This window comes from Pantherophis guttatus, chromosome 5, assembly GCF_059756535.1.
Source record: "Pantherophis guttatus breed Tessera chromosome 5, ASM5975653v1, whole genome shotgun sequence".
Lineage (NCBI taxonomy): Eukaryota > Metazoa > Chordata > Lepidosauria > Squamata > Colubridae > Pantherophis > Pantherophis guttatus.
The window spans coordinates 30,603,042-30,630,990 of record NC_142067.1 but is presented as its reverse complement, the minus strand read 5'-3'; positions in this window follow the sequence as shown (position 1 = coordinate 30,630,990).

The window sequence follows — 27,949 nt, the reverse complement described above, 5'->3', positions numbered from 1 at the left end:
AGAATTTATAGACAGTGTGCTGTGAACAGCAGCTTTAATGGTTTTGAAAATATGTATAACATCTAAATGAAGCCACTGAGTGAGGTCATCTGATGATCTGCAGTGAAGATCATCAGTATGCTGATGCTACGGAGGTACTATCTCAGTGCATGGAGACTGTGGAGGCATGCAACAGGCTTCAGCTCAACCCAAGCAAGACCGAGTGGTCCTCCTGGATCTGGGTACATTCTGTCTTTGGTTCAGGATAGGGTTGCACTGTGCAGTTTGACTTGGTGACCCAGTGCCCAGTCTGGAGTCCTCATGGATTTGCAGCTCCTGCAAAATAGAGAATCAGATGGCAGCCATGAGTAGGAGAGCCTTGGCACACCTTTTTAAAATTGTATGTCAGTTGTACCCATTCCTGGACTGGGGAGGTCTGCTCATAATCAGTCATGGCCTTGTGTCCTTCAGATTAGACTACTGTAATATTCTCTACATGGGGCTACCCTTGAATACATTTGGAAGGTTCAACTGATTGAGAATGAAGTTGCATGGATAGCAAATGGCACATTTTTGGTGCCTGTGACACCATTGATCTACTAACTTCATTGGATTTGTGCCTTAGGACTGGGACATATGTGACCATCTCTCCTCAATTATTTCTATTCATCCCACTTTCCAATATTCAACAGGACCTTGATATTATTTTGCATGAATATAACTTTGACTGGGTTCATATGGTAAACTATGGTTTAACTATTAAATGGGCTACTACTGAAGAGTATCTAGATGCTGCTACTAGTGAAGAATATAGCAATGTGAGAAATCCTGGGCACCTCTAGGACAGCATATGTGACAGTTTTGCTACATGAACTTTACTGGGTGCCAGTTTGTTTCCAGGTTTAATTCAAGGTATCGGTCATCATCTTTAAATCCCTTCATGGCACTGGATTAGGATGTCTGAGTAATTGCCTCAACTCATCTGCATCAATATGTCCTACCTTCCAATCATTATGTTTACTTAGTTCTCCTGCAACTGCACTCTTCTATAATTTATAATTAATATAATATTTACAAGTGACCCTTGAAAAAGAGTATCTGTCTGCATTTGAGCGCAGTTAGCAAAATCCTTAGATAAATAAAGAATATTTACAAGCACGTGACCAATAGAAAAATTGGGTCTACAAAACATTAGTCAGTAGCATTGCTCTCCAGGATACAATAACTTCACAAATTATCATAATCATATCTGGAAATCATAAATATACAAATCATGATTGGGTCAAGAAGCTGATAGGAATAAAATAATCATCTGTTTCTTGATTAGCCAAAGTTGACAGGTTTCACAATATATGCTTAACAGCAATTTTAATTACAGTGAACATGCCTTTTCTTAAGGCATTCCTTACTTTGATTTAAAATACAATATAAGCCACTTCTTTGCTAAAGATAATATCAGCATGATGTATATAAAAAGCATACATGCATTTAAATATGACTTTATAATAGAACCAGAAATTATAATGATAGCAAAGGTAAAATGGTGTAAATTCAATTGTTAAATGGCTGAATTCTCCTCAAAATAGTCAAACATAAACCCTGTGATTTGACACTGATAATAATGAAGAGGAAAGAGTTTCAAAATCAGGATAATAGAATAGAATAGAATTCTTTATTGGCCAAGTGTGATTGGACACACAAGGAATCTGTCTTTGGTGTATATGCTCTCAGTGTGCATAAAGAGAACAAAATACATTCATCAAGAATAAAAAGATACAATACTTAGTGATAGTCAAGGTTACTAATAAGCTATCAAATTATACTAGGAAACAAATAAAAAATATAAATGGAAAGATACAAGCAACATGGTTATAGTAATAAGTGGGAAGAGATAGATACTAATAAGGAAGAGAAGAATAATAGTAAATCAGTCTTAGTAAATTTTTTGACAGTGTTGTGGGAATTAGTTGTTAAGCAGAGTGATGGCATTCGGGAAAAAACTGTCCTTGGGTCTAGTTGTTCTGTTGTGCAATGCCCTATAGCGTCATTTTGAGGGTAGAAGTTGAAACAATTTATGTCCAGGATGTGAGGGAACACAGAGGGAACACATTTTCAAAGAGGCAAGGTGCACTTCCCCAGACCCTTAGCTGACTGGAATGTCAGTGATAATATTTTACAAAACTTGGATGCTTTTTAGATCTCAATGATTTTAGGTGGCTCACAACAATCAATCAAAAACCAAATTATAATACAATAAATAAAAAATAAAGATTAAAAAATAGCATGTGCATTGAAGTGAAGGGTTCTCATTCTTCCTCACCAGAGGTCTTTTTAAACAAAGGGGGTGTATGTGTGTGCAGATCCAGATACTTGGAGAAACTAATTTCAAAAGGCAGAAACTATTGCTATTGAAAAATGATTTTTTGGGTCCCAATAGATGATATTGTTTAATCAAGGGTACCTGGCAGGTGCTAACCTTGCAGGATCGTATTGGATGGGCAGCTATTATTGGAGACAGGCAGTCCCTCAGTAACTAGGAATTATGCCATGCAGAGCGTTATTCTGAAGAATGGCATCACTAACTTGAATTGCATGTTAAAAGAACTGATAACTGGGGTACACATGTGTTACATGAGCATATTGAATATATTTATTACTGCTCATAGTCACATTCAGCACCAGCTGAAGCTTCTGGGTGTTCTGCAATGGCAGTTCCATATAGAGAGCATTGCAGTAGTTAAGTTGCAAGGTGACTAGGGCATAAGTGACTAGCAGCTAGCTAAAGGGCTTCCTGGTCTTCGAAAGGATACAATTGACACACCAGATGGAGTTGTGCAAAGACTTTCCTGACCAGAGTTGACATGTGCTTTTCAAGCAGGAACTGCAAGTCCAGGAAGACATCCAGACTGCATACTATACCAACTATGATTAAAGCCTTCTACCATTCAAGGTCAGCTGGAATATTTCCAAATCTTAGATATCCAAACACCCACAGCTACTTGGTCTTGTTAGGATTGAGTCAGAGAAAGCTCCTCCCCTTCCAAATCTGCACAGTCTCCAGGTATTGGGACAGCCTCACTTGGTCTACCAAGTATACTTTGAAAAAATGCAGATAATTCCAATAAAATACTATCCTATTACATTGGATATGTTAGTGACATTTACACTGGGCTACCTTAAAATAGCATACAGAAAATACATTTAGGTGAAATATTAGTCAAGCTGATAAAAGAAATATAGAGAAAATGTAACTTCCATTTTGGTTAGTGTCTTAGCATCCTATTTGTTTCTGAGGCCCTTAACTCTCTCAAAGACTTGGTTCTGAGATTTTGGAAAGTTTTCCTTTTTGAATATGGACCTGCCAGTCTACCTGATATGCAGCCATTTCCTTTCCAGTATACCTGGATTCATACTGTGTTGGATGAAAAGAAAGCTCAGTCTTGATAGCCACATCTAAACTAGGGAATTCACTTCCCAAAAAAATCTGAAATGCCTTTTTGACACTGGTTTTTGTAGGTGAAAGGATGGATATAGGTGATATATGCTGTCTTGATGACTGCATAGCAGCCATTCTGTAATAATGATTAACCTGTTATTGTACATTTGAGTGAATGAGCTAATTAATTCTTGAGTTTCAAATGAAAATGACACATAGGCATTTAAGGGAGGTCTAGGAATGTAACCTAGAGTCAGAGGAAGTGAGAGGAGTAAAGTGGGCAGTGGATACAGTGAAGGTGAGTCATAGAAAGAAGAAGAAACAAGGTCAGTAGTTATGATGTAGGAAGAAACAAAGTTTACTACCATATATAAGAAATAGGGTGAACTGTTGCTTAACGCATTGTAAGCCGCCCTGAGTCTCCGGAGAAGGGCGGCATATAAATCAAATTAAAAAAAAAAAAAAAAAAAAAACTGTAAAGTTTGATGTGTCTTGTAGATAATTGCTTTGAACAATGTATTTGTTACTGTTCAGGGTCTCTTTTTTTATGGGAGAAGACACAATTTTCTTTTTTCACTAAGAAAATAGAATGGTTTGCTATACCCTTTTTGTTTGGCTATTGATTTCAGGCTATAAACCAGAGATCCAAAATCTGGGGACAGACTAATGGACAGACTTATGCCTTGGATAGGTTGAAACGGTTGACTCAACAGGGTTATTCTTTTGATAGTCCAGATTTGTCAGTAAGAGTTGGAAAGCATTGGAACTCAGAAATGCTTTAGGAATTATTAGAATTATGCATGTCTTTAGACTGTTTCGCTGTTTTATTCTATTATTTTTCTGCATAACATATAACATATGAATGCAAATATGAATGCCCATTTTAGACCTTGATTTCAATAAGAGAAAACTATGTACTGAATGACTGGGGCAAAGATGATGGAGGTGGAAATTGAACCCATATTTCCTGTCAGTTTTAGAGCTGGTGATGTCTCTCACACAACTAACACCAACAGTTTGCCTAAGAGCTGGATCACTCTTTAGGTCTGAAAAAAGATTGGCTGTTATTCATTTAATCCAAGCTTCTTGCTTGCTAGATTCAGCAGTGTCTTGGAAAGCGTAGAGAAAACTCCACATCAGGAAGAACTCATGTTTTTTCTGCTGGTGGTATACAATGATTTTTTTTTTCTGAACGGATTTTTGGCATTCACTGTGAAGCAGCCAGCTGCTTGTTTTATGGTTTCCATAGTGATTAGAACATGATATAAAGGTAATAGTGGCACTGGTTTAAGGAAAGGGAGTGAAAGGCAGTATGGATTCTCCATAACCAAATAAAGGAAGCTGGGTGAGAAAACTGGGAGGAAAACTGGGTGACAGTCATAGTCTCACTTTATTTAAGTCCCATAAATCCAAATATAACATCTAAAAAAGATGTCACTGTTGAATTTCTTTCTTTTTTTTAATTGCACAAAACACAGTTTATATGCTATCATGCTGGCTATATTATTCCTAAAGGATCCATTTTTTATTATTATCCTATATAATAAATATCTCTGTATTCTGATTGAAAGTTAGTTAATCAAGACCTAGTTAATGCATGAATAGAAAATGCGATTAAAAAAAAAATTGATTTAATGGCCTTTTTACAGGTGCTCTTCAATTTATGACCAGAATTGGGACCAGAATTTCTGTCACTAAGCAAGGCAGTAATTAAGACAGGTGTGCCTGTTTTTGTGACCTGTTTTGCCATGGTTGTTAAGTGAAGCACCGCTTCCCCATTAACTTTGCATTTTGGAAGCTGACTGGGAAGTTGCAAAGGGTAATTATATTATCCCAGTATACTGCAGTTATCGTAAACATAGGCTTGCTCACAAGCACCTGAATTTTCAGCACATGACCATGGGGATGCTGGGAGACCATCTCCTAACCACTGCAACCCTCTCAATTTACAGTGATAAAATTTGTGTGAGAGAAGAATCCACAAGCCATATAGCTGCTCTTTTATGGAGTGCCAGCTCCATCCAGAATACAAGCTGTAAAACACAAAGGGCATAGGCGAGGAATCACATCAGAACATGCATTTTTTTAAATTCAAATTGAATTTTAATCACTATGACTATAATCTTAATTATGAGGGAATAGAAGATGACATTTGTTTCTTTTTGGAGACAAATCAGAAGAGAGTATCAAGAGACTAAGCCTCTTTTCAGACAGCTATTCAATTTATGGTAAAGATTCTGACCTTTGTGCATTTAGCTGATTACCTGGACATAAACTGTGTGTACAAGGCCTGGATGTGCATATTCTCTTGGAAGCAATCTGCAATCCTGTGCAGACAGTATGAAAAAAAATTTGAAATGTGCATACATTGTAAATCCATAGGCACTGTAAAGCAATTACATGAATAAGAGTTAAGCTGGAGCTGAATTATGTTCTTAAGTGTTTCCCTTTTTAGCTTCCCTTCTCTTTCAGTTTTTAATTTTTTGTTGCTTGTTTACTCCCCCCCAATTTATATTAATTTATTGATTGGAAAAATAGCAAGATTCTTCTTGTGACATTTGCAAAAGGTTTGAGTATAGAAAAAGAGATCCCTATTAGTAATATAATATCTTTAATTCAGGAGTGAAATTCAGCAGGTTCTGACAGGTTCTGGAGAACCGGTAGCGGAAATTTTGAATAGTTCGGAGAACCAGCAAATACCACCTCTGGCTGGTCCCGGAGTGGGCAGGGAATGGGGATTTTGCAATATCCTTCCCCTGGAGTGGGGTGGGAATGGAGATTTTGCAGTATCCTTCCCCTGCCACGCCCACCAAGTCACGCCCACAGAACCGGTAGCAAAAAAAATTGAATTCCACCACTGCCTTAATTAGTATAATGCTTAGCTCTCCTTTCATGAACTAAACCTATATAACTGTTTTTTTCATGGAGTGCTGTATGCATTTGAAGTCATATTGGGACTAATAACACTTGCACTAAAGAACTGAACACATTTGGGATTTAGTATTATGACTAATGGTATCTGCTTTTTCATTACAATATATTTTATTCCAAATAAACACACACTAGTTTACTTTTTCTTGTGAGCACATTGAGTTTGATTGTCTAGTTGTCATGAATGGAAGAATTACTGTTATTAATTTAACCATAATTATAATATCAATATCCAGAGCAGGGGTGAAATCCAGCAGGTTCTGACAGGTTCTGGAGAATCGGTAGTGGAAATTTTGAGTAGTTTGGAGAATGGCATATACCACCTCTGGTTGGCCCCCAGAGTGAGGTGGGAATGGAGATTTTGCAATATCCTTCCCCTGGAGTGGGGTGGGAATGGAGATTTTGCAGTATCCTTCTTCTGGAGTGGGGTGGGAATGGGGATTTTGCAGTATCCTTCCCCCGCCATGCCCACCAAACCACACCACGCCCACCAAGCCATGCCCACAGAACCGGTAGTAAGAAAATTTGAATTTCACCACTGGTGCAGAGCCCCTTTTTGAGGAAAATGGATAAAGATGAAATATAAATAAATAATTGAACACACACAAGCACACATGCACGTGCGTGCACACACCTAGAAAATAAATGCCTTATTATGCTTGCTCTTACAAACTTTCTCACTATTCACATTCAACACCAACATATGTTTCACAAAAAGCTTTTCATATCTTTGGCAGTTTAAAATGCTTCATTGATAAAATGCAATTACAAACTTGCCTACAGACTGAAAGCATGAAACAGTATCAAAATGAAGAAAAAATATTCTCTTATAATGGGACAGAAGGCAGGGAATTTGCTATATATGCAAAATCGGATAGTTAACCATCCTCCAAATCAACAAAATAAGAAGACACCATTCTATCACAACAGTTTGGAAGAAGTACAAAAAGAGATTGAAAAAACAAACAAACAAAATGCAGCATATTTTAGCATTCTCCACCAAATAAGCCAGCCAAATAAGGATGAAGCATACAGAACCTGACTGATTTATGTGAAGAGGGGAAAAAACAAGCCCAAACCCAAACATGGAAACCTATGGGGTGAGAAACTGGAATATCCTGGAAAAGGGTAGAAATAGTTAACTGGAATTTGGGAGTGGGGTGGGGAAACATAATATTTTTTTAAAAAAATTGATTTATATGCCGCCCTTCTCTGGAGACTCAGGGCGGCTTACAATGCGTTAAGCAATAGCCTTCATGTTATGTATGTATCTATTTTGTGTGGGAAATTCAAATGTACAGTGAATTCTGATTGGTTCTTGGCTGCCCCTGAAAAGTATATAAAGAGGGCTGTTGCCTGTGTTCCTTTGCTGAAGTCTCACCCTGAATTAAAGAGCTGTTGTTACTAGCCTGCTTGTGCCTCTCGTTATTCCCGTGCTACAACATTGGCGACAAGGGTGGGATAGAGGCCACAAGAGGCAAATCAAAAAGAGCTTGGAGTTTCAGCCAGGGTGATTAGCGAACACGGAGACACGGCATGTCTGCCTACGTTCCGCCAAAACCCTTCGACCCGACCCAAGAGAAATGGGGATCATATCTGACCAGGTTCGAGTGCTCCCTGGAAGCGAGCGAAATGCAAGGGCTCTCTGCGAACAGAAAAAGGGCCCTGTTCTTAAGCCACTACGGGCCAGACGTATTCGAGATGGCCGAATCCCTCTGCGAGCCAACCCCAGTCCAGACGGTTCCCTGGGATGTCCTTCAGGCCAACCTGAGAGCCCACTACGCTCCAGTTCCGTCTAAATTCGTTCAGCGCTACGAACTCCGGCAACGAGTTCAAAAAGAAGGAGAACCGGTCAGTGCTTATGTGGCCGCGCTTCGAAAAGCCGCAATGCATTGTGACTACAGAGACTTAGACGACGCGTTGCTTGAACAACTGATTTGCGGGGTTCAAGATACCCGGTTACAAACACATCTTCTAACCAAGCCAGACCTAACGCTAGCCGGCGCGCTAGATGAAGCCCGAGCACACGAGGCATCAATGAAAGCTTCGGAAGCGCTGCAGTGACCCAGTTCAAGCAAAGACGGGCTGAAAACAGCCCCCGTCCACAGAGAAGAGGTGCGAACCAGCACAGAGGAAGAGTCGGACGAGGACGTCTTCCATACAGAAAAGAAATTGAGCGAACAAACCCGCCGCCACGAGAACTGCTCTAGCTGTGGCGGGGATCACAAGAGACATTCGTGTGAATACAGAGAAGCCATTTGCAGGCGTTGAGATAGAAAAGGCCACCTAGCACGAGTTTGCAGAGCTCAATTTCCGAGTAGTCGAAAGCCATGTGACTACCGCGACCAACCAGAACCGGCTCGTTCAAAACAGCCAATCAAAGATGACGGCATGAGAAAATGGCGCGAACCTCAAAAGCGGGAAACCTACAGCACGAGAATCGGCCAAGCCAGCACAACCGACGAGGAAAAAGTCTACACGAAAGTAGAACTCGATGGCAAATCGTGCGAAATGGAGATCGACACCGGGTCTATGTTATCGATCATGTCCTGGTCAACACTCAAGGCACTCCTGCCCAAGCTTCAGAAGAACCAGCTGTCCCATCAGAAAATCCGCCTACTCGACTACCAGGGAAACCGAGTTCCCGTTGAAGGTGTGGGCACGTTCCGGGTCACCTACAGGGAGTTCCAGAAAGAGCTGCCCCTGACCGTCATTAGCAAGCCCCTACCAAGTCTACTGGGCATGAAATGGTTCCGGGCCCTCGGCATGGGCTTCACGGGCGTTCACAGCATCAGCGAATCTTCACTTAAAGAAACCCTGCTCCACGAGTTTCGGGATGTTTTCGAAGAGACTCTAGGCAAGTACGTGGGAACCCTTATATCCTTTAATTTAGACCCCAATGTAGCGTCAATCAGACTGAAAGCAAGACGAGTTCCATTTGCTTTAAAGCCAAAAATTGATGCAGAGCTCGACAAGCTCATTAAGCAAGGGGTGCTAGTTCCCGTAGATCACGCTAAGTGGGAAACCCCAATAGTCACGGCCGTAAAATCTTTTTTTTTTTATTGCAAAAGTTTTACAATTACATTTTCACCCCATTATGCCCCCCCCTCAACCCACCCCAAACTCCCCAACCTCATCCTCCCTAACCCTCCCTGACCCTCCCCTCCCCCCGGACTTCCACAGAATATGCTCACATCAAAAAAACCAAAAACCTTTATATAAAACTTGAACCCCTCCATCCCCCCTATAATTTTTCATCTTCACTAAGTTAAAATATTTCTATCTTAATATAACATTTTCAATTAAAAGCTATTTGATACTTCCTGGTTTGATATTTGTTCTGCACATAATCTATCCACTTTTTCCATTCCCATTCATAAGTCTCTTGTGAACAATCTTTTAAGTATGCTGAAATCTTCGCCATCTCTGCAAAACTGGCCATCTTCAAAGTCCATTCCTTAGTGGGCAAAGCTTCATTTTTCCAATATTTACCTATCAATAATCTCGCTGCTGTTATCATATACAATATCAACTTTGTTTCACCCAATGTAAAACCCTTAACTATACCCAGTAAAAACAATTGTGGAGAAAATTGAATTTTTTTCTTCAAAACATTCTGCATAACCCACCAAATTTTTATCCAAAAAGCCTTAACTTCCTTACAAGTCCACCAGACATGATAATATGTAGCATCTAAACAATCACATCTCCAACATTTTGGCTGAACATTAGGGTACATGCATGACAATTTCTTAGGATCTAAATGCCATCTATAAAACATTTTATAGAAATTTTCCCTCAAATTCTGTGACTGTGTAAATTTAACATTCTGAACCCAATTTTTTTCCCATGTTTCCAACATCACTGGTTCTTCAAAATTTTGTGCCCACTTAATCATACAATCTTTAACCAATTCAGTTTCTGAATCCCTTTCTAACAAGACATTGTAAAGCCTTTTAATATGCATTGGACCTTTCTCTTTTATATGTCTAACCAATTCTTCCTCATGCAACGTAATACCAGTTTTTTGGTCCTCTTTCCATCTCAGTTGAAGTTGATTATACTGTAACCAAGTTAAGTTAATCCCTTCGTCCAACAGTGTCTCTAATGTCTTCAACTGCCATCTGCCTGCATCTGTAGAAAGAACCTCTTTGTATAAAACCCCCCCGAGTGACATTATATTTGTATTCCAAATAATATGACCAAGATCCAGCCATAGCGGTATTTTATAATCCCATTTGAGTTGGTGCTTCTTCCAAACTCTCATCAAGGAGTCTCTAAGTGTGTGGCTTTTAAATACTTTATCCACTTTATTTTCATAAAATAAGTAAGCATGCCATCCAAATTCAAGATCAAAACTTTCTATATTCAATATTCCAGTCTTTTTCCTTCCAAACCAATCACTTGCTTGAGATAAAGCTGCTGCTTCATAATATAACTGTAGGTTTGGAAGTTTAAGACCTCCCCGTTCTGGAACATCTTGCATAATTTTCAGTTTCACTCTCGGTTTTTTCTCGTTCCAAACAAACTTATTCACTCCACTTTGCCACTCTTTCAACTGTTTATCGCTTTTAAGCACCAGAATCATTTGAAACAAAAAAAGAAATCTTGGCAAAATATTCATCTTAACTGCTGCTATTCTTCCAAGTAGAGACAGCTGCAGTTTTTTCCAAGTCTCCATATCTTTCTGCACATCTCGCCACAACACCTCATAATTATTTTGAAACAGTTTCATATTTGATTCTGCAACCTGAACTCCTAGATATTTTACCTTTGGTACAATCTCAAAACCTGCCCTCCTTTCAAGTTCGTGTTTACGATCTTGTGTCATATTTTTAACTATCATCTTAGTTTTTTTCTGGTTCAGTCTAAAACCTGAAACTATACCATAGTCTTGTATAATGTCTTTCATCTGGATTATTGATTCCATCGGCTGTGTTAGGGTAACAACCAGATCATCTGCAAATGCCTTTATTCTGTAGTCCTCTTGCCTTATCACTATACCTTTCAAGATATTAGAGTCCCGTATTGTATTCAACAAGACTTCTAGTGTTAAAATAAATAGCAATGGGGATAACGGACATCCCTGTCTTGTTCCTTTTTCAATTTTAAAATCTGTTGTCAAACTTCCATTAATAATAATCTGTGCCGTTTGCTCTTGGTAAATTGCTGAAAGGTTATTAGGGGTGTCTTACCCCCACAGTATTTTTTTCCAGAGAGTAAGTCATCTGTGTACCAAGTTTGGTTGAAATTGATTTTGCACATTGGGTCAGACCTCCGTACCAGGACTAACCACCCTTATTTTTGATATCCTTCTTTACTCATATTTTCAGAGTGTGGCAATTGAGAGGCTGGTTCACCTTTCACATTTTGTCATGTAATCGTTGCAGGTTTACAATTCCTTCCAAATCTGTTTTCTTTGTTTATGTATTTTCTTTTTTTAAAAAAACTATTTCTAGGATAACAACAGATTTTTTAAAAAAACATTACTTGATTTATAATCTCAGAAGATGAAGATGAAATCTTCAACTGACTCTTCAAATATTCAAACCATGGGTTCTAACGTTGAATTTTACCTGAACTCACTTCTAAACTGAAAATCAATGAGCAATTAAATATTCCATAATTCTACCTTTGGATTCAGACTGTTTGGATTTCTTTGGTTAAATATTGGGAAGAAAAGAATTATAGAGGTCTGGATAAAATGGAACTTGAACCTTGGAGAGCTATAGCCCACAGAAGCACCAGATGGTGCACAGCCTATGCTGCTGAGATATTTCAAGAAAACACGGTCTGCTTCCTTCAACTTGTTTCAAAGAATGCCAGATATTTTCTGTTGACTGCATATTTCTATAAAAGATGCTTGCTTTCCAAAACTGGCCAAAAAGATACAGATTTTTCATTCTCTGCTCATACAGAAAAAAATTATTCATTTGCTTAGCTGCATATGACACTTACTTTAAACATGGACATTTTGTATACATACATTTTTGCATGTGTTAAAATAAATTAATGCGACAGAAAGAAGTATTCATTTTTACAAACTATAAAACAGAAATGCAGGAGCATCATTTACCATTTTTCCACTTAGAATAAATGCAAACATATTTTTATTACCTGTATCAGTATGAGCTAGACATGAGTCACACTTTTATTCTTTTTATTATTAAGGTATATTTATGTACCATTTGCTCTTCTATAAGATACTAGGTCAGCACAATAAGCGTTTCAGGCAAGAGAATCTTGACAAAGCAATCTCCTTAAAAGCTGTGAGACCAGAACAATTCATCCTATTTATACCTTTGAACTGGAGAAGGCTGTGGTGCCAAGATTAGAAAAATCTGCCAATGGAAGCAGGTATTTGGGCTGGAAAAGGTTATGTGCTCCCCTTCCTGTCAAACCTTGCCATTTGATTTTCACAGTAATACAGTTACTGAAAATGACTGATGTGTCTGCAAGTGCAGGATGGGGGTGAAAAATCTTGTGGGTTATGAACAGATAGTTAGATCACCAACAGCAATAGTAAGTGACAGCACATGCCTTCAATCATAGCTGCCATCTATGCACCACTTTCACTTGGCACCCAGCCTGCCTTTAATGGAATGTGACCCACATCTGGGAATGAGATCATCTGTAATCCATTTAGCAGAACTGTATGAGCAAGACTCTGAGGCCAGCGCTTTGTTCCCACAATTACCTTTCCCAATATTATGATTAGGAGAACAAAACCTGCTGCATCTATTTCTACGTTTGTAAAGTTATTTTGCAACAAAACACAGCATTTCTGAATAATTTCTATATCAGGAATTATATTTTCCCAGAAGCAAAACAAACACACAGCTATTTTATATTTTGGTCCATCCTTTTTCAGATTGGGTTTTCCAAAGATTTAACCACTGAAAAATAATAGACAAAGGATGGGAGCTTATTTGCATAACAGTCTAAGTAAGAACTAATAAGTATATGATGAAATTTTAAAGTCTCGTAATACTACTCTATAACTATGATTTTAAGATTACTAATTTTTTTTCCCAAACTGTAAATGACTACTATCCTGGATTCTTAACTCTGATACTATATAGCTGAGTTGTTGAAAGCTGGAACATCCAGATTGAAGGGACTCGAGATAGTAGCTGATTGAGGATTGAAAAAAATCCAAGATGATAGTTATTTTGGAATAAACTCCAATTAAATAGTGTGTCAGTCCTTCAAGGACACCTGATTAGGAAACCAAAATCGTGTATTAATAGTAATTTTATTATAAGGTTACAGTGATAACAGCTAGGAAATCTAAATGTTCTTTCTTTTTTTTCTTCTTTCATCTTTGTGAGAACTAGGGAGGTCTTATTTGAGATGCTGTCTTAAGTTACAATTATGTCCCACATTCAGATCTCTTTTATCTGACTGTTGACTTGGTTGTGCCATCCTCAAGGTCATTCCCTTTTCCTATTTCATTGTGTCATAAAAGAAAATAAAAAAATGGCCTCACTTATGTACTTGCTGACTGAGGTTTTTTGCACAGCATGTTGTGTTGACATAAAATCATGGATTTGTTTAAGAGCTCGAGCAAAAGAGAGTTCACTACTTCATATGGCAGCTTGTCCCACTGGTTGACAACTTACACAGTCAGGAAGTTCCTCTTGATATCTAGCCTACTTCTTTGTAGCTGTAATCCACTGGGTATAGCTTTCTGCCTTGAGCAATAGAGAATAAACTCCACTCTCTCTTTTTAATGTGACAATATTTCAATATTTTAAGATTATTATGCTGTCTCTCTGGTTGTTTTTTCTGTAGTTAACCATACTTGGGTTCTTTAGCTGTTCCTCTTGTGATTTCCTTAACATACTGTTCACCATTAGTACTTGGTAGTCTTCCTCTAAATATGCAACAATTTCTCCCTGTCCTTTTTAAACTGACCGAATGCTCATGTCATATCTGACCAGAGCATGGTAAAATAGTTGCTTCACATAATCTGCAATCTTTTTAATTGATTTGTGATTATGCCTTCATTAGTTTAGTTTACTTTATTGTCATTGCATATGGTACAATGAAATTAAATGCCATTTTCAGTGTACATTGTAACTATAAAAATAAAAATACAAACATACATCCTTTACATTCTATATAATTGAAATTGAAAACCCGATATTGCACTATACCGTAGAATTCAATATGGTTATTGCCCTGGGATAGAAGCTGTTTTTCAGCCTATTTGTCCTTGTTTTTATTATCTTGTACTGTCTGCCAGATGATAATAGTTCCAAAAAAGGGTGTCCAGGATGAGATAGATCTTTAAGAATGTTTTGAACTTTCTTAAGGCAGCGGGAGCTATAAAGCTCTTCCAAAGAGGGGAGAGGGCAGCCAGTGATCCTCTGGACAATGACCTTGACCCTCTGGAGTGCTGTCCTATCTGCCACTGTGCAATTGGCAAACCATACACAGATGCAGTAAGTTACAGTACTCTCTATGGTGCAACGGTAGAAGGCCACCAGCAGTTTTTCATTCAGTTGTTGTTTCCTGAGAAGTCTAAGGTAGTATAATCTCTGCTGGGCCCTTTTGACCAGTGCTGCAATGTGAGTGCCCCAGGTCAGGTCCTCTTTTATTATAACACCCAGAAACTTAAAACTGGCCACTTGCTCCACTCAGTCTCCATTGATAAGCAAGGGCTGGATGTCTGATCTATTCCTTCTATAGTCCACTATAAGCTCCTTGGTCTTAATTGTGTTAAGGACCAAGTTATTGTCTCCACACCATGAAAGCAACCGGTCCACCTCATCTCATTAGGCAGACTCATTCCCCCCCCCCGGAGATCAGTCCCACCACTGTTATATCATCTGCAAATTTAGTAATAGTATTACTAGTGTGAGTGGAAATGCAGTCATGCACATGAAGAGTATAGAGTAAGGGACTCAACACACAACCTGTGATGTACCAGTGTTAAGAATAAGGGCTGAAGAGATATGATTACCTAATCTGACCTTCTGAGAGTGGCCAGACAGGAAATCCATAATCCAAAGGCAGATTGAATAAGAAAGCCCAAGATCCATAAGTTTAGACATTAGTCTATGTGGAATTATGTGGAATGTGTTAAATGCAGAGCTAAAATCTACAAAACGCATCCTCACATAGCCCCCCACCCCCACTGTTCCAAATGAGTCAGAGTAGTGTGAAAAGCGATGGCTATAGCATCCTCTGTAGATCTATTTCTTCTGTATGCAAACTGGTGTTTATCAAATGTATGCGGAAGACAAGAAATGATGTGCTGGCAGACCAATTTCTCAAAGCACTTCATGATGATAGGAGTGATTGCCAGTGGTCTGTAATCGTTGAGGTTATTGATAGGGAACTTCTTTGGCAGTGAAACAATGGTGGAAGCCTTCAAACAAGATGGAGTAGTAGATTGGGATAAATACAGATTGAAGATTCTGGTAAAGACTCCAGCCAACTGATGAGCACAGTCTTTAAGCACTCAGCCAGAAATACCATCAGGACCAGCAGCCTTTCTAGGGTCCACAGCCCTCAGAATGCTCTTCACCTCCTCTTCCTCCACAATGAGGTGGGGGCTACAATGGGCTGTATTTTAGCTGTCTGTGATGTCTCCACTTCAAAGTGAGCAAAGAAATGATTCAGGTCTTCTGCCAATGAACCATCCCCCCCCCCAGCAGGGATGACATTGGTTGGTAGATGGTTGGTAATTTGTTGAATCCCTCACCACACCTGCCTCATGTTATTACTATAAAAATTATCCTCAATCTTCCTCTTATAATCAGTCTTGGCCTTCCAGATACCTTTCTTCAGACTAGCTCTGGCAACACTGTATCTTGCTCCATCACCAGACCTAAAGGCCTTGGTCCTGTCACACAAGAGGCGCTGGACTTCCTTGGTCATCCAGGGCTTCTGATTGGGATAGATCCTAATATGTTTATCCACAGTGATAGTGTCTGTGCAGTGTTTGATATAGCACAGAGCAGTTGCAGTGTGCTCCTCTAGGTCAGGGTGGAAAAAGATGTCCCAATTTGTGTTCTCAAAACAATCCTAAAGTTGTTGGGAAGCATCTTCTGGCCAAGATTTCACTGTCTTTATAATAGGCAGAGCCCGTCTCTTAAGAGGGATGTATGCTGGTGCTAAAAGCAATGATATATGGTCTGATGTGTGTGACCAGCCATAAGCTAAATAAATAAATATGGTCTGATGGTCCCAAATGTGGTAATTGTATAATCTTATATCCATGTTTAATGTTGGTATATACTTTGTCCAATATGTTTGCTCCTCTAGTAGCACACTTAACATGCTGATAGAATTTAGGGAGCACTGCTTTTAAATCAGCCCGATTAAAGTCCCTGCTATAATATGCACAGCATCAGGATACTTATTCTGCTGATTACTAACAATGTTGTACAAGAATCCCAAAGCTATGGTTCTATTGGCATCAGGTGGAATATAGACTGCAGTAATCAAAACCCTGCTGAACTCCACACTAACTAAAAAACGTATTTTGTTTTATAAGGCTTACTTCCTTCACCATTTCCTCTTGGGATTTCAAACCATTGGAACAGACTAAACTTCCCATAAAGTCTACTTATTTGAAATCCAACATGTAAATCTGACTTTTTTCAGGTTTTCAGTATTCTTCTCAGGATACTAATAATTCAAGGATATTGTATTCAATGTCTTTCTCTCAAGGTGACAGTTACCTTTCATTTTGCAACCAGTTCCTTCCTATTGATAAAAATTAGGTCCATGTTTCTTGTTCTTTCTTCCGCCTTTTAGAACAGGGGTGTCAAACTGATGGCCTGCGGCCCAGATGCATCACATGCAGGCCAAACCTGCCCCAGGTCTGTGAAAGGGAAAAATGTTGCAAAACGTCACGTGAAAGCAATGTGACGCTGCGAGTTTTGACAGTTGTGTTCTAGAAAATGAAAAGCACAAGAATAATAAATAAAGGAAATACTGGTTTAAAATACTGGTTATCTGATATAAAAGAGTCATCTGAATCTTCTGCCTTTCTAGGTTCTATAATAAACTTCCCTATACTAACATTTGTGTTTCTCTCTCCTTTTAATTTTACCCAATACTTTGCAAAGGATTTCCACATTCTAGTAGAATTGATGTGTAAGTATACAGTGTCCTACACCTTAATTCTTTCTTTTGTGTCTGTTCATTCTGAAGAAATTGTAGTTTTCCATTGTTGTGTATTCTCAAGAGTCACACAATGCTTATCACATTTTCTGGAGTTCTGATCTTTAATCCTCCTTATCTGCTTTCCATAGTCTGAGCGTTGATGTAAAATCACCTGAGGTTTTGAGTAGCACATGCAAGTTTGTCTATTGCATTTCCTGCAAAATTCTAAGTCTCTAATATGCTTGTCTCTTCCTTTAAGTTCTTCTTTCTTGAGTCTAGTTCTTGTATGCATATTCACCTCTGGCCTTTTACCACTTTTGTTCTAATTTAATAACCTTCTGATAAAGCAGGTGAAGCCAAACATATGTTTTCCAGTTTTTGTAAGATGTATTCCAGCCCTTATTATAATTCTTTTATGACGGCATCATAGGTGATTTTTCCTGGAATCTAAACTCTTCTCAGTGATTATCTCTGTCTCATGAATGCGTGGCTCAGAAATTATTGTGACTTCCTCCTTCTAAAATCTCCAACTCTCTTGTGTGAAGGAAAATTAAAAAAACGTTTCCAGTTTCCTCTTTTCAGCAGGCATAACAAGCATCAATGATGTATCATATGTATAATCATATGCATCATGATATCATTATACCAATAGTGCAATGTTGCATAATAATTTCTGATTTAAGTATATAATCCTCTAATTTTGTGCTTAGTTCATGATACATGTGCCTTCATGATTGCCCTTTTTGCCTACCATAATGGATGTCGTTGCTCTTCTAGAAAATAAGTAACAAAATCTGGGAGTGAGAATCTCTTTTCTAGTGCAAATTAATTTTATATAATTGATTTCCTCTAAGCAAGAATGGTTAGTAGCTAGTATCAGTTTATTGTGGAAACCTTGACTTGGACTGTGCCAACTGCATGGATTTTGTTACTCCAGATGGAGTAATAACAATTAATATTTGGAACAGTCCACTCCTTGTGACTTATAAGCATTGGACACATTAAATTTTCCCTGGCAGCATCTTAGGCTTTGCAAAATTTGCACATCTATCTTGAAAAATAGAGCAAATTAGTGAATTATTAGTGTTTCCACATGGATGATTCCTGATGCTACTAATCATTGTGCATTGATTATGTTTTTTTAAAAAAGAGAGTTTGTGAGAAGAAAAAAAGACAAAGGCAGCAGTGGGAATACACATGAAATTTGCAAATGAAAAAAGATGTCGAGGTTTTCCTTTATATTTGTTAATAGGGAATGATGATTGCATGATAAAAGCTTTTATGAAAGTGCCTCAGGTTTCAGAAAACATGAAGAAATAGCTCTAGTCTTTATAAACTTGTCTGTCTGTGTCATTAATGGGTCCATTTAAGTTATCTAGGGATGAAGAAAATATAATTACAGTAGTAAGCAGTTCTCTTGAATCATAACTTGTATCTCCTGACAAGATTACCAGAAATAAAGAATTTTTCCTGTAGAAGAAAACTGACAAGAAGCAGGCCAGAAATGAGCTGCTAGAAACGATTATGGACATTATAATGATCATTATTGGCTGAAATATGCTTGCTTCAGTCTTTCCAAGACTTTTAAGATGTTCAAAATATACAAACATATGCACTGAGCTTTTTTGGAAAATCTCCCCAAACTCAGAAAGATCCATTGCAGGAAAATTATTTCACAGTAGTTAATATTTCTTTCCATATACGTTCCATTGCCTAACCTAAATCTTAAAGGCAAGTAAGACATGGTGATGTATCTACAGATATTTATCCAATTGTTTTTCGAATCTAAGAAAAAAAATGTTGAGGGACCTTCTGAAGTAAAACCAGTTAGAAAGTTAAAATTGATAAATAATCTGTACTCAAATTTATAAATTATATTTAAATTTTGGAATGCCATTTTCCCATGAGGAATTTGTTTACAATTCTGTCTCTGAACCTAAAACAGGAGATCATAAATCAAGATTAAGAAGGTTCAGAAAAAAAGAAAGAAAGAAAGAAAGAAAGAAAGAAAGAAAGAAAGAAAGAAAGAAAGAAAGAAAGAAAGAAAAGGCCCTGAGGATGTTTGCTGAAGACAGAATTCCAGCTCCAAAACAGAAATGGTAGATGAAAACAAATGATTGTACTCGTGGCATTTTACTGATTGAATTATTGAAACTTTTATTATCTTTTGACTGCATGGCTCAGCCTAGGGGCAGCTGTATAAATCTGACAAGTAATGGTTTTAGTATTTATCTATAAACCTACATAATTGTAATTGCTAGACACATGCTCACAGAAGTGTCTTTGGGCATGATTGGTCAGGGGAAATGTTTACCTTTCTTATTTGAAGTATTTTTTTTTACATATTTTTGATTTTTATTGGTATGTGTATGCATTTTATAGAAGATCTCCACTGGATAGGTTCTGCCCATCATGGTCATAACTCGTAATGGTCATAGATCAGGCCAGTCACATGATTGCTCTGATTTTATAACCTTGAGCCGTCACTAAACCAACATTATTTTTGCTGAAAATAAAAATACAATTTTTAAGCAAAACCTTCATAAAACATGTGATTATGGGATGTTGCAAATGGCTGTAATTTGGGGCCAGTTGCCTAGCACCCAAAGTGCAGTTATGTTCATTAATTTTACAATGATTTCTATATTTCTATTGACAATTTGTAGTTTGGAAAAATGAGATACAAACAACTGATTCAATTAATAAGGTTTTCTCATTGTGATAAGTAATTTTCTCTTGAAACTGTTATGCAAAAACCACCATAGGCCAATCTCATTAGTGATACCAATGGAAGATGTGCAGGAATACAAACTAAATTCCTTCTGCAAAAGTCTTACAATGAATCAGGTGTAACTTTATGAAAATACAGTATGATAAAGATTTACAAATTATGGCAATCTAGACAGATAAGAATAATGATGGAGCAGATGTATATTAAATCCTTCTGCTTGGAACTGTTCAGAGACTCAGGCAATGAATGCAATCAGACAAACAGTTAAGGTTAAATACTTATTTTTCATGATTGCTGCCAGTGACTACATTATAGATTCTCATACTGCATTCTTATTTATTCCTTCATTTGCTAATTGCTATCAGGCTCTCTTTTGTGTCCCTTTTCTGATACTATATATGATTCTCAACATATCCAATCACTGTGATAGAAAATAACAGTATTTATGTTTGTGGTCCTCTAATTGCATACTTGGAGAGAATAGAAATAAATAAGGTTCAATGATTAGGAGGAGAAGAGAAATAGAAGAGGATGGCTAGACATATGCATGTATGAAAAGACAGACAGTGTAGTCAGGTTCTAAGGAAGACTCTCTTGTATTGGTGTTATTTTGAATAATTTAGGGGAGAAAATCTAATAACAAGTGACATTAAGGTATAAATATTCTTGAACTTTAGATTTCAGACCCTAGAGCTCAACATCTTTAAACTCTTTCACTTTTCAAGATTTCTGTCTGTTCAAGTCAATACCGCAGATATTTTGGGAGTTAAATAAGTAGATTTATATTGTATTCTTGGAATTTTTTTTTTTTTTGTTTTGCACAGAGATAATTACCTCACCAAGCAAAGGGGTTACAGGATTGACCTTTATTCATAAGCAGGCTCACAATAGTAGTAGTTATAGCCATGTTTTATAAATAGCAAATGTTCTCACTTTAAAAATTGATAAATATACACCTGCCTTAAGTATTCCAATGAGTTTTGAAAGACTATCATACAGATATTATATGATTTGTAGGCTCTTTAGGCTTGGAATTAGCCTACTCGTGTACTATGTAGCCAACAAGTTAAATAATAGAGGGGTGAATAGAAAGAGATTTATTCTTGTAGTAGAATAATTCAGCCACAAATATCTGGCCAAATTGGTACTGGCTAAGCTACTAATAATGTCATACACTTTAGCTGACTTGCTCATTCTGCCATTCCTAATGCTAAAACAATATATCAATTGCTAATTGTACTCTTCTAGAGCAGCAATAGCACTTATACCACTTCACAGTGCTTTACAGCTCTCTCTAAGTGGTTTACAGAATCAGCACATTGCCTCCCAACAATCTAGGTCCTCATTTAACTGACCTTGGAAAGATGGGAGGCTGAGTCAACCTTGACCCAGTGAGAATCAAACTGCCGAACTGTTGGCAGTTGGCAGTCAGCAGAATTAGCCTGCAATACTGCATTTTAACCACTACGGCTCAGTTTCTGATTCTGATTCCCTCCAACTGATTCCCTGTGATTAGTCAACAAAAAGTTACATATTCATTTCTATTGAATGCCAAAATTAAAATTATTGTTAACTTGGGAATACCAAATGAGCCAAAAATTTGAATTTAAAATTATAGTCATCTATACATCTTTCATTCAGGAATTTGACTCTGTTTTTTTGTCATTATTTATGGGGAGAAAACATGACACCACATTCAAGAACTCAGTTACAACTTACGGTTTGTTAAAGTACCTTGTGAGTTCACTTATAGAATAACAGAATTAGAAGGGACCTTGGAAGTATTCTATTTTTTTATTTATTGTAATTTGTCAAACAAAAACAGGAATAATTATAAAAATACAATGACAGGGATGATAGGCATGTTAGTGCACTTATGCACGCCCCCTCTACAGACCTCTTAAGTATGAAGTGAGGTCCACGGAAGTCAATTTGTGACTAGAACTGTGGAAACTTGTAGCTGAGACAACTGTATCAGGCAGAGCATTCCAGACTTTGACAACTCTATTACAAAAACCATATTTTTTACAGTCAAGTTTAGAACAATTCTACTCCATCCCCTGCTCAAGCAGAAGACTCTATACCAGTGATGGCTAACCTTTTCCGGAATGAGTGCCCAAAGCGTGTGCGTACCCGAACCCCCAAATGCAATGTGTGTGTGGGCCCTGTGCATGCACCCTGCCCCTGTGCATGCACACACAGCCCCCTGCACACGCCCCACCACCTGCATTTGTGCGGCAGAGACCCGACGACTAGCTGGCTGGCGGGAGGTGCGCATGTATGCGCAGCGGAGCTGAACTGTGCACACAAAGAGGGTGCTGCGTGCCACCTCTGGCACACGTGCCATGGGTTCGTCATCATGGCTCTTTACCATTCTGGACAAATAGCTGTCCAATCTCCTCTTAAAAACACCTGTAACTTCTAAAAGCAAGCTGTTCTACTGATTAATTGTTCTTACTGACAGGAAATTTATCCTTGGTTATAGGACTGATGGACTTTCCTTTCAATGGAATAATGTTAATCACTTGAAAGCCAGAGGTAGTAAGGAAAATTGTGATCTTGTCATGTGTAGTTTTCATTCAATAACATTAGACATAAAGAATTTGAGGTCAGGCAGAATTTCTTAACTTCCAACACATTTATATCCACAGAGACATATAGAAAAGTGTACAAGATGACAACTTGCCATTAGATATTATTGTATCTGTTCTATAAACTTGATTTCCTTCCACTTAAAAATGTCTAAAAATTATACCTTGTAATTCCTTTGTCTACTCCACTTTTCTAAAGCTTTTAGTGAGTCAATTTTTTATTTAGCAAAATGCAGAGTAAGGGAAATAGTTACAAAGAGTTAATGTTAACATACTTTTTTGTCAGTAAGAGTGTTCATGGATAAGAATCAAATTGTTTTGTTCAGGTATGAGGAAAGTTCACCAATAGGCCAGAATCAAGACGGGTTCAAAATCTAAAGAATTCTTATATGATAGTTAAAATTTCCTTTGCTATCTGAGCTTTAGCAAATAAATAAATAAATGGTCTTTTTGCTTGTAGAATTCTATTTTATGAATTGCCTTTTCAGAAGGCATTCATCAATCCCCCAAACTTTTAGTTATTTGACCAAAGCTTAAACTTTCTTTTGGAAGATTTTGAAAAAGAAATGTTTACTGATTATGGGTGGCTTCTTATAGTTGTTTCCTGCGCCTTGTGAGTTTTTGTGTTAATTTGGGAAGCTTTAATTTTTTAAAATAATTTAAATTATTAATTTATTTTAATTTAAACTTTTAAATTAGTGTTTTCTCATAGCCCAAAGAGGAATTCTAGATTCAAAAATTGGAATAAGAATAGAATAGAATAAATCAAACGTGTGATTGGATACACAAGGAATTTGTCTTTGGTGCATATGCTCTCAGTGTACATAAAAAGAAAAAAAAATACATTCATCAAGAAATCTGACAGTTACAGAGGTGCAGATGACAGACTCAATAATTCCTCTCTAGAACGGTTGTCTCTAAAGAAAGGTGTGAAATTGTGAAAGTTTGCATAAGACTCTTGCCTTCACCAAAATGATGAATTGTGTTATCACACTACAAGCTCTATCCTCTGTACCAGAGATGGGTTTCAGCAGATTCTGACCAGTTCTCGAGAACCGGTAGCGGAAATTTTGAGTAGTTCGGAGAACCAGTAGTAAAAATTCTGACTGGTCCCGGCCCCATCTATTCTCTGCCTCCCGAGTCCCAGCTGATCGGGAAAAAATGGGGATTTTGCAGTATCCTTCCCCTGGAATAGGGTGAGAATGGAGATTTTACAGTATCCTTCCCCTGTCATGCCCACCAAGCCACGTCCACCAAGTCATGCCATGCCCACCAAGCTACACCCACAGAACTGGTAGTAAAATTTTTTGAAACTCATCACTGCTTTGTACATGCATATGTCACCAGGATGCACACAAGGAAGGGTTTGCATTCTGCGTGTCTCAATATTCTATGCTATGTGGAATGATATATACTGAATATTTCTGTTTCTATTCAATGTTTTTCATTCTAGAAGTCAAGGACGATACCTGGAGTTTCCATGTGAATTCCCATCCAAACATAGATTATACATGCCTAGGTTTTTCATAGAATTACATATCTGAAAGAGGTTATTTAAGTTACTGAAAACTATTTTCTGCCCAGTGCATATCTATGGATGGTTGTTAAATTAGTGCTTGAATTAATTAATATTATGCATATATCATGGACCAGCAGAAACTTATTTTAGATAAATGAAAGTCTATTATAATATAACTATCAGATTTGTTTAATGTCCTGTAGTTTTGATCTTTCAGTGTTGTGACTTGCCCTGAAAGGAGGAATCCTATAGATCAAATAAACAAACAAAAATTAAGTTAGCAAGGAAACTGCTATGGCATGGAGTCCAATAAGGGAAATAAAAAAGATTTCTCTAAAGCAGGGTCGAAGCTCTGTCCAGGTTTCATATTAGATTGTGATTGTTCTTCTAGAACAAGGGTATCAAACTCATGTTGTCACGGCATCATCATGTGACGTATCACGACTTTTCTCCCCTTAGCTAAACCGGGGGCAGGCGTGGCCAGCACTTGACACATCTGGCCTGCGGGTCTTGAGATTGAGAGTCCTGTTCTAGAATGTAAGGCTATTTGACCTGATGTTAGATGAGTCAGAGTTTCCATTCCAAGTCCTTTATCAGGAAATGCTGCCATTTTTTGTTCTTGGAGTTTTACAAGTGACCTTGGTGTCTTTAGAGAAGAATGGTTGGACAACTATGACTTTTTCAAAACTTTTCTTGAGTAGGACATTCTCTTAGAGATGGCCTGAAAATGATAATAATAGTTTCATATCTTTTATTGGGCATCAATAAAATCTTTTCTGAAATCTTGCCAGTTCTGAAGTAGTTCTATTAGGTAGTTCAACAAAACTAATAAGCTTTAGTATTTATAATTGTTTTTTCTGGGAGAACATTGCCTTAAAAGAATTAGTCTCATTCAGTACTTGCCTTTTGCTATTTTCAGCTTTAGACAGTGATTACTATAGCTTAAGGAAAATAGCAGGTTAGCTGCATGTTATGATTTCCCAACATCCTGATGTGTCAGTAAAGTATCTGACAATAGTAATAATGCAACCATTATTTATTTTAAAAGTGGATTATTTGAAAAAATAAATATGGGATATTGAAACATTATTTGAAGAACTTTATTCTTTGTTGTATATTTTACCAGAATTATATATATATATTATTTGTTTGTTTGTTTGTTTGTTTTAGGAAATACAGGGAAATTCAAGGCAGCTTACAAGAATATAAAAACCTCATATATAAAACAATAAAACTAATAAAAGAGAATAATCATATAATAAATTAATATAATAATATAATAAAATAACCCCCACCCCCCATCCCAGTGACAACACATCACACAAGCCATTTAATGGGTTCCATCCCGCTCTGCATTCCCCAGGCCCACTGGCAGAACTAGGTCTTCAGTGCCTTCTGGAAGAGTGTTACAATGGGGGCCATTTTAATCTCTGCGGGAAGGATGTTTCAGAGAGAGGGAGCCACCACGGAAAAGGGTCTTCTTCTGGGTCCCATCAGGTGTAGCTCCCTTGGGGATGGGACCCGCAACATTCCTTGCCTCCCCACTCTGGTGAGTCAGGTAGATGTGACCAGCAAGAAATGGTCTCTCAGATAACCTGGTTCCAAGCCATGAATTCTTTCTTCTTTCAAGCTAGCATTTGACTTTGATCTCTGGTGATGTGGATATCTCCTTCAGGATAAATGTGGTGCTTTTGATTGGACATTTGGTCTGAGAGCATGTATTGATTGGCTTTTGATAGAGATGGTTTGATGTGCTAAGTTCTGTTGCTTCATTTGGTACTAATTTACAATGGGTATGAGATTATTGGGGGCAATTTGCTGACATTGTAAACCACTGCGAGAGTGCATATACAATATATACTGGAAGTATGCAAGCAAGCAAGCATATTTCATCACAAAGTTTAGAAGATATAAAAAATAAATGAATATATGTCAGTTATAAAATGAAAGGTCAAACTAAATGTCTCTTTAGTGAGGTTTCCAAGGTATAAGAATGACCATCCTATATTTATCTTGCGTATGTTTCAGATTTTGAGCAACATCTTATTGATGAGCATGATTTTCATTTCTTGTTTAATAAATATGATAACCTAAGCTAAACATAATGCTTGTAATTCAGCCTATTTCTAGAACTGGATGTGTTATTCTCTATCTTTACCACACAATTTGTGCAGGTCTGAGGACCAAGGTTTGGTCATAATTCATTAATTCTTTCTTTTTAAATTCCCAGTGCAACCTAATTGTCATCCACCAAAGTAATAAACTAATCCTGCATAGCTTTATGAGATAAACTTTTTTTTTTACCTAAATAGTTTCACCTAACTGGACCCTGGGGAATTATATACCTAGAATGCATTGTCATGCAAAAGGCCAAAGAAACTTGAAACATAATCTAAGAAAGAAAGAAAAAAGAAGGAAGGGAGGAAGGAAGGAAGGAAGGAAGGAAGGAAAAAAAGAAAGAAAGAAAGAAAGAAAGAAAGAAAGAAAGAAAAAAAGAAAGAAAGAAATGAGCACAAATGTTCAACCACTTCTCAAGAAAATAAAACATATTGCTGTGATCTTTTTTTGTACCAGCTCATATCCCAAACAATGAGTTTTTGGATTACTTAAAATGTATTGTCTTTTAGCCTTTAAAAATACTATATTTTAACATTTATCAGAGAAAATATTTTCATTTGTAGAGAGATGGTTCACATCAAAATAGGCTCCACCCCAAACTCAGCCTTTTACACTCAGCATTGACATTGGATGGAAATACTTATTGGCATTTATATGGATATCTCAGTGTTATCCTGTAGGAGTATTCCTACAATTTAGCAAAAAATAATGTTTGTATTCAGCAATAGATTATTGACCTTTTGCTACATCATGCTTTCTAGCTGAGACTTGGTAAAGCACATCCTAATTACAAAATGACTATTGTCAGCTTCTTGAAGTAGGTCAGATCAGGAAACAAGAGTTGTTAGGAATCTTGTAATGTAATTTAATGCAGTTAGCATACTGTAACAGAAGCTGGAAAACTATCAAAGCTTCTCTCTAATTTAGAGATGGAGTCATTTTGAGTTTCTTTCTCACACTCTGTTACATTCCCAAGCCTCAAATATCTTTTCTAAAAGAGCTCAGCATCCCTCTCGGCCTTCTCTGAGTCAAGCCCACATTCTTTCACACCTATCATCTCTCCTCCCCAAAATAATTGATGGTGGTAAGGGGAAAATGGTTTTTGTATTAGAAGTAGAAGATGAAAAGGTAGGGAAAATTAAAAAGTTCTTTCCTTGGGTTTTGCCAGGTTTATTGTATGTGTGTGAGATGAAATTAAAAACATTTCCAAAACTGGAGTGAATAAATTTCAAAACTTATAAAGGCAAGTCCTCTCAACTAAACCCCAACATTTGCAACTGTAAAATTCCACCAGGAGAGAATTACATGACAGCTCCTATGCTTATTATCTGTTCTAAGTCTAATAGGAAAATGTTGTTATATATCTAATACGACTCTGTTAGACTGATAATTTTTATATAATGAATTATAAGATTGAATGATAAGATTTGAATTATTTCTCTTTACTGATATGGTTGTCAGATATAAATGCCTTATTCTCCAATGTGTAAATAGTGTACAGACAGGGTATCAGGGGTTAACTT